Source organism: Cebus imitator, unplaced genomic scaffold, assembly GCF_001604975.1.
Source record: "Cebus imitator isolate Cc_AM_T3 unplaced genomic scaffold, Cebus_imitator-1.0 Scaffold27, whole genome shotgun sequence".
In the NCBI taxonomy this organism is placed as follows: domain Eukaryota; kingdom Metazoa; phylum Chordata; class Mammalia; order Primates; family Cebidae; genus Cebus; species Cebus imitator.
This window is the reverse complement of record NW_016107342.1, coordinates 1,155,411-1,163,134: the sequence shown is the minus strand read 5'-3', so window position 1 is coordinate 1,163,134 and position 7,724 is coordinate 1,155,411. Positions and strand designations below refer to the sequence as shown.

General features: G+C 35.6%; 1 protein-coding gene across 1 annotated transcript in view; it reads left to right on the top strand.

Annotated features, from left to right (window-relative positions):
- Positions 1-7,724, top strand: part of GALNT13 (polypeptide N-acetylgalactosaminyltransferase 13) — a 596,785-nt gene that overhangs the window by 434,643 nt on the left and 154,418 nt on the right. The window lies entirely within an intron of this gene.

Below are 7,724 nucleotides of genomic sequence, written 5' to 3'. Positions count from 1 at the left end.
ATAGAAAATTATGCAGATATTCAAATTTATATTTCTAAAGAATAACATAGTAAATTATCCATTAATAAATATATGTGGAAAATAATGTAAGACTAAAATCTTTTCATACTTTAGTTACAGAGAAGTATATATATTAAAGTAGAAGTAAATATAGGCTATCAGTGGGTGGGAGGATTATGAGTAATTTTTTACACATATTTTCTAAATTCTCTCAATATTCATACTTTACTTATTTTTAAAATTAAAAGAGTTAGAAGCAAATGCTCGTTCCTTGGTGCCAGAAAGAAGAACTGGAGCAAAGTCAAAAAATTTTCTCAGCAAGGCAATTTTACTTTCTGCAGAAATGATGCTTCTTGGAAGCTGATTGTCACAAGAGCACCACGAACAAAGAAAAGCAGGTTTTTATCTCTGACACATCGGGTCCTTACTGCTGTGTCCTATCTCCATTGGCTGGAGCTGGGCAACACAATCTAGACTGATCCCCACTGGCTAAAAACTTAAAACTTTCTTAAATAGGCAAACTTGTGTGATGGAGAAAGAAGAAAGGAAGGGGTTTGTTTATGGGAAACTAGGAAGATAAAAACGTTTCCAAATAAGGAAGAGGCATAGGCGGTAAGCCAGGAAATGCATGGGCATGTTCAGACATGTCTGAGCAGCTATAGGACAGAACAAATAATTTGGTTAAGGTACAAGGAAATGGAATGTACTTATTCCCTTACTATCTTTAGCAGCTACATAGGGCTTAACAAAGAGTTATTAGCAAAAAGCAAAGAAGCTTGAAGGAAATTTGTTTTTAAAATAAACCATTATTTCTAATACTGATTTACTCTTTAACAAAAAAGCAAACTTTGAAGAGGAACATTTTACTTTTCACAAGTCATTAAAAAGGAAAAAAATGAGAAAATTTTATCACTGGGTAGTGGGATTGTTAGTAAATTCTTTATTATTTTCTAGATTTCTGCAATAGCCATATTACTTATTAAAAAACAACAACAACAACAAAAAGCCAAAGCATTTAAAAAGGGAGAAATAAGGATACAAAAAGATTCAGTTTTTGTATAGGCCTTATGGTCATCAGTGACATTACTGTGATTATTATGTAACCTATAAGGACAATAACAAAAATCCAGCCCTACGTTCTCTTTCTTAATTAGCTGGCTTAGAAAAGCCTATCTAGATTTTAATTGGCATGCTCTGATTTTTGAAGGTTTGAATTCTAAATATTTTTTCAAAATATTTAGAGCTTTATTCTGAACCAAATTTGAATGAACCTACTCCAAGGCACATCCTCCAGAGTTCCAGAGAACATGTGACCAAGATGATTTGGTTATAGGTTAATGTTACACATTTTAGGGAGACATAAGACACATCAGTGAACGCATGTGAGGGTATATTTGTTTGGTCAAGTTATTATCTAAAGACCCAGAATCAATAGAAAAGAGTGACTGGGTTAAGATAGGAGGTTGTGGACACCGAGGTTCTTATCACGTAGATCAATTATCATAGGTGGTCACCTTAGAGACAATAGTTGGCAAGTGTTTCTTTTTCAAACCTTTAAAAGGTACCTTAAAATAAACTCTTAGTTGATCTCCTCAGGTTTGGAAGGGCGTGGAAGGGGAAAGGTCTAGATACAGATTGTCCTCCACAAAAAATGTCTTTGAAGGGCCATTTCAAGTTTATGGCAAAGAAATGTACTTTGGAGTTTCTTCTTTATCTGTTATTTATACCACAATCAGATTGATGATGAAGTGGCTACATTGTCTGGAGTAAATACCGGGGGGTTCATCCTCTCATGTTAAGAAAATTTAGGACAGGGACACAGATGAGGAGTTTAGGAGCAGAGGTTTACTAGGCAGAAGAAAGAGAAAGGAGGACAGCCCTCTCTCTCACCAGAGAGAGGGCTTCTGAAAGGGAAAGATCACCAGGTTGGATGCGTGAATTTTTTTTTTTTCTTTTGAGATGGAGTCTTGCTCTGTTACCCAGCCCAGGCTGGAGTACAGTGGCGCAATCTCGGGTCACTGCAACCTCCACCTCCTGGGTTCAAGTGATTCTCCTGCCTCAGCCTCCTGAGTAGCTGGGATTACAGGCATGTGCCACCATGCCCAGCTAATTTTTGTATTTTTAGTGGAGACAGGGTTTCACCATGTTGGCCAGGCTGGTAATGAACTCCTGACCACCAGTGGTCGGCGCTCACCAGCCTCCCAAAGTGCTGGGATTACAGGCTTGATCCACCACGCCCAGTCAAAAGGTTTTTATATACAAGTACCAAGAAGAGAAGGAGCAGGAGGGGCAGTATGAAGTTTCTTAATAATATCCAGCTTTGCTATAGAGAGAAGACGAATGAGGGTACTGTATGTCTAAGTGTGTGATTAGAAGGACTTTTTCATGTTTTCAAGCCTCTTCTGTGTTCCTATGCAACAATTTTGCATGTTCTTCACATGTACCCCCAAACCTAAAATACAATAAAATAAATAAATGTGAAAAAAAAAAAAAACTATTGCTAGGAACACTATTTTATGCATAGATGTATTTCTCTTTACGGTAGAAATCTAGTCCAGATGTTCAGAGTTGAATTCAGCAAGAGCGTGTAATATTCACAGCAAGGCAGTGACATTTATATAACCTTTTCATTTTCTTTTGATGATACTTTTTGAATTCAAATCATTACTTGTAGAAATATATAAGTTCAAATATGAATAAAGGAATAATGGAGAAAAAAGCATATTATGTGTGATTACATGCAATGCACTTTCAGGAATATGAGTAATTGAGAATAATTGTAATCTCATGTATATTTGTCCATGATGAATATTGGTGAAAGGTAATGTGCTAGTCTTTTGTATAATTTTCCACTGAATGAAAAAGGCAGATAAATGATGGAACCATTTCTCAAACTATAATGAAATGACTAACTTTAGAATGTAAAGGGTGGGGAAAAATGCTTGCTATGTGGAAATGATGACTATGTGGCTCAATAGGGACTGTTTGTATATCCTGGAAAGTGTAGTTTTTACATTGCAGTAAAAATTATTTGGGTTATTGTTCATATAAAATGGACTTATTTAAATCTAGAAAAGTAGTTTAGGAAGCAGAACAAGGACTTTTGAGGAATGTGTTGAAGATACCTAAGAACTTCCTAAAGGACATTTATGTTTACATGTGTCTCAGAGACAGTCAGTGTAGCTAAGCAATCATGGAATCTACCTGCAATAGTGTTGGCAGAGGGAGGAACCCCCAAACCTGAAACACAAAACAATGAATTGCTTCTCCCTGGAAAGGGAAGAATGGACACAGGCTGGAAACTAGTGCTTGATGTCTAAAAACAATTTGAGCCCTTGGAAGATTTTATATTATCCAAAAACGGATAAAACAGGTTGTATTTAGGAAGTCAGAAATCTATTATTTTTATGATAACAATTTCAGCCATTGTTAATTTAGGCTAAAATAGTGCTGATTATTTTAATTTAAAATCAAAATAATGCTTTTTTTGCTATCCTCTGGAATTTTTATTTTCTATTTTTCATCACTTTGGATAATGGGTGAGTTTGTAAAGACAGAATCTGGTGTGTGTATTAGAGAAGGAGGGGTGGGAGCTACATGCATTTACATCCATAGTTCGAACTATATCCTTTACTATAGCCCACACACACGCACGCACGCGCACACACGTGTATTTATGAAAAACTGTAAAGAGTTTGAGTTTATATTGAGCTCCCCAGAACCTCCTTAACATGGTGAAAAAAAAAAAAAAAAAAAAAAAAAAAAAAAAAAAAAAAAAAAAAAAAAAAAAAACCTCTATATATAATTTGTTAATTCTTCCAATGTGTTTTGTGAGATTTCCAGTTTTCACATGTGGGCTTCTACTCCCAAATTATATTCTTAGGCAGTTTCTCAAACTTCAGTCTTTTGAATTCTGACAATAACTTTCTTACTTCCAATATACTCTATAAAATATTGCTTGCCTACTTTATTGGTTGGCTTCAGGAATGCTTCAGCTCTGTATCTGTTTCGAACTATCTGTGTGGGTATTCCTTCTCTCTTTGTATTTCCTGAAGTTTGATAAAATGGGGAAGCCATCACTTTTTACCATAATGTTTTAAATTTTATTACTTGTCTATATCCAGTGGAGTTCTTTACCATAATGTTTTAATTTTTATTACTTGTCTATATCCAATGGAGTTCAGAGACAACTATTATTTATAGTGCCTAGCAACGTTCCTGACATTTTGTTTAAAAAATTGTATTGAATAACTGGAAGAATGAAAGAATGAATTTTTGAAAGGGAACCACCCTTGCTTCTTTCTTTCTGCCAAATTATCCATGGGTGTCTGGTTTATATCAGGGAAACTCTTCACAAGAATTGAGGCAAATAAGCCTTTGTCCCACCTCTCTGATTGAGCCCTGGATAAGGACCCACTGTTTAAAGAGAGGTGAAGGGTCTTCTTCATAAATCTCTTATATCATTCTGTAACCACACAGCAAGTTATCCTTGCCCACCGCCCAGGCAGAGCTGATTTATCAAGACAAGGGGATTGCAATAGAGAGTTTAAGTCACATAAAGGTGGCTGTATAGGAGATCCGAGTTTCACTATTACACAAATCAGTCTCCCTAAAAATTCAGGAATCAAGATTTTTAAGGATAATTTGGTGGATAGGTGGGGTCAGGAAATGAGGATTGCCAAGTGGTCCGAGAAGAAATCATAGGGAATCGAAGTGGGTTTTTCTTGCAGTCTTCTGTTCCTGGGTGGGATCACAGAACTGGTTGAGCCAGATCACCCATCTGAGTGGCATCAGCTGGTGCATCAAAATGCAGGGTCTGCAAAATATCCGCAGCATTGATCTTTGCTTTTACATCACAACAGTGATGTATCCAGGAGCAATTTGGGGAGGCTCAGAATATTGTGGCCTCTGGCTGCATAACTCCTAAACCATAATTTTTAACATTGTGGCTAATTTGTTAGTCCTACAAAGGCAGACTAGTGCACAGGCAAGAAAGTGGTTTGTTTCAGAAAGGGCTGTTATTTTTGTTTCAACATTACACTAAGTTCTTTCCCAAAATTAGTTTGGCCTGGGCCCAGGAATGAACAAGGACAGTTTGGAGGTTAGAAGCAAGATGGAGTTGGTTAGGTCAGATCTCTTTCACTGTTTTTCTCACTGTTAGAACTTTTGCAAAGGCAGTTTCAATTCCTCTGCATTTTCCATAGGAAAAGAAAATTCCATTGGTTTACATATGTGCTTGGGATTTTATGATTTCACTATAATCACAGGTGCACACTGTAATATCATCTTAACCCTCCAGGGCTAATACAAAAGTCTAACAGGTGCAATTAAAGCAGACAAAATTGTCTAACAGAGTAGCATAATACACAAGCCCACAGAATAAAATATGGTTACTTTTATACATTTTGGTTTTTATATTTCTTATGACTCCCAATTAATTTAAAGTTTAAAATGAGATGTATAAGTAGCTACATGTGTGAATACCTTTATCTGACTTTTTTTCCCCACAATATTTACTATATATCCTAACAGTCTTGGCCTTTACCCATTAGCCATTTGGTAATATTGACAAAGTTGGCAGGGTCTACTTATGTCTTCTAAATAGGTGTGTAAATAAAGAGTAGACATACTTTGAAATCGTGCTGAATAATAGCTTTGTGTGTGTGTGTGTGTGTGTGTGTGTGAGTCTTGCTCCATCGCAAGGCACCAGGCTGGAGTGCAGTCGCGCAATCTCCACTCACTGCAACCTCCGCCTCCCAGGTTCAAGCAATTCTCCTGCCTCAGCCTCCTGAGTAGCTGGGACTACAGGTGTGCACCACCACATCTAGCTAATTTTTGTATTTTTAGTAGAGATGGGGTTTCACCGTGTTGGCCAGGATGGTCTCACTCTCTTGACCTCGAATAGATTTTTTCTCATAATTGTTTAGTTTGATTTCTGGCTGTCTTCTTAAGGATGCAAATACTACAGCATCATTGATTTTTAAAGCCCTATAGGCTGTTAAAGCCTAAGGCAGTTTTTACAAATAATTGAGCTGTTTTAGCTTGAACCAATCTGATGGTCCTAAGCAAATCGTTTGAAATGAAGTTATGTAAGCAAAATCTGCTCTTCACAGAATACCACATTATAAAAGGCAACATTTTTTTTCCCTCTTGGTCACAAGTGAAAATCTTCAGAACTTTAAGATAGACTATAGTCATAATACTTTCTGTATGTCTGATATGCTGGCTGTTTTATAAGTAGTGATTTTCTTTTGGGGGAAAGGTAGATCTCTAGCTGTATATCAATAGGCATGGTCATTAGAAACAGCTGTTTTTATACAATGCCGAGGTTATTCTCCCTTTACTTGATGGACACTCTTGTTTTGAGCAGAAACATATTAAAATTAAATTTAAAGGATCACAAAACATCCTTTGAAGGTATTTATATGTAACTGGGAAAATAGCTTATTTTTTCTTTGGCAATATTGTAGTAGATTGCTCTGTATTCCAGTTAACCACAACCCACACATAAAGAAGACTCCTTGAACTTACTTTGAAGGTTAACTCCCTATTTGTTAACCTTTTAAAAATGCTTAAGAAAAATCAGCTCACCAAAGGCAGCCTCCATGAGCAGCATCTTTGCATCATTATTAAAGTTTAAAGCCTATATTCATTTCTGTCACTTGAAATTTCTATCTATGAAATACTAATGTTTTTAATATGCTTATTTTTTGAAAAACACAATATTTAATAACCAGCTCTTTGAATGTAGGGCTTAATTTCTTCTGTCATGAAAATGTCCCAGGCTGATTTCACAACCACAGGTTTTGCTGTTTCCAGCAAAATGTGCAGTGTGAATATTTTTTAATAATGTAGGAATATTAGTTTTTGGTTGGATTAACAGGAATTCATCCAAAAAGACTGCAGCACTTCTGAAAATATAGTACATTTGTACCTATGAATTTTGAACTTTTGTGGGATTTAATAATGCTTTTTCAGCAGCAGCAACCATAGTATCAATGAGGGAATGTGTTAAGATGAGAAAATTCTAAATCATATTAATGTGCCACGTTACAATAACACATAATGCATTATTTGTGTGATGCCCTAAAATGCTAAATATTGAAAATAAAGAATGACAGCTATATTCATCTGCTTTTCCTTGCTACAATCAATTAAAACAGTTTTGGATTGTTTAATTCTTTAAGGCATTAGGTCAGCATTTATTATTAGTCCTTTTATTGGTATTTTATGGGTTATTTGTATTTTTATTGTAGTGATACTGCCTTGCTTCTGTCTTCATTTGTTAAGTGCTTATTAAGTTTTTGTCACTTTTTCAAGTAGGAAGGACTATGAGCACTTTTAAAATGGTTATCTTTGCTGTTAAAGAGTCAACTCTCTACATGAGCACATTTAATTAGTTAAAATACAAAATAAAATTAAACAAAGATGTTCTTTGAAACCAACAAGAATGAAGACACAACATACCAGAATCTCTGGGACACATTTAAAGCAGTCTCTAGAGGAAAATATATAGCAATAAGTGCCCACATGAGAAGCAAGCAGAGATCAAAAATTGACAACCTATCGTCAAAACTGAAAGAGTTAGAGGATCAAGATCAAAAAATCTCAAAGTCTAGCAGAAGACAAGAAATAGCTAAGATCAGAGCAGAACTGAAGGAGATAGAGACACAAAAAACCCTTCAAAAAATCAATAAATCCAGGAGCTGGTTTTTTGAAAAGAT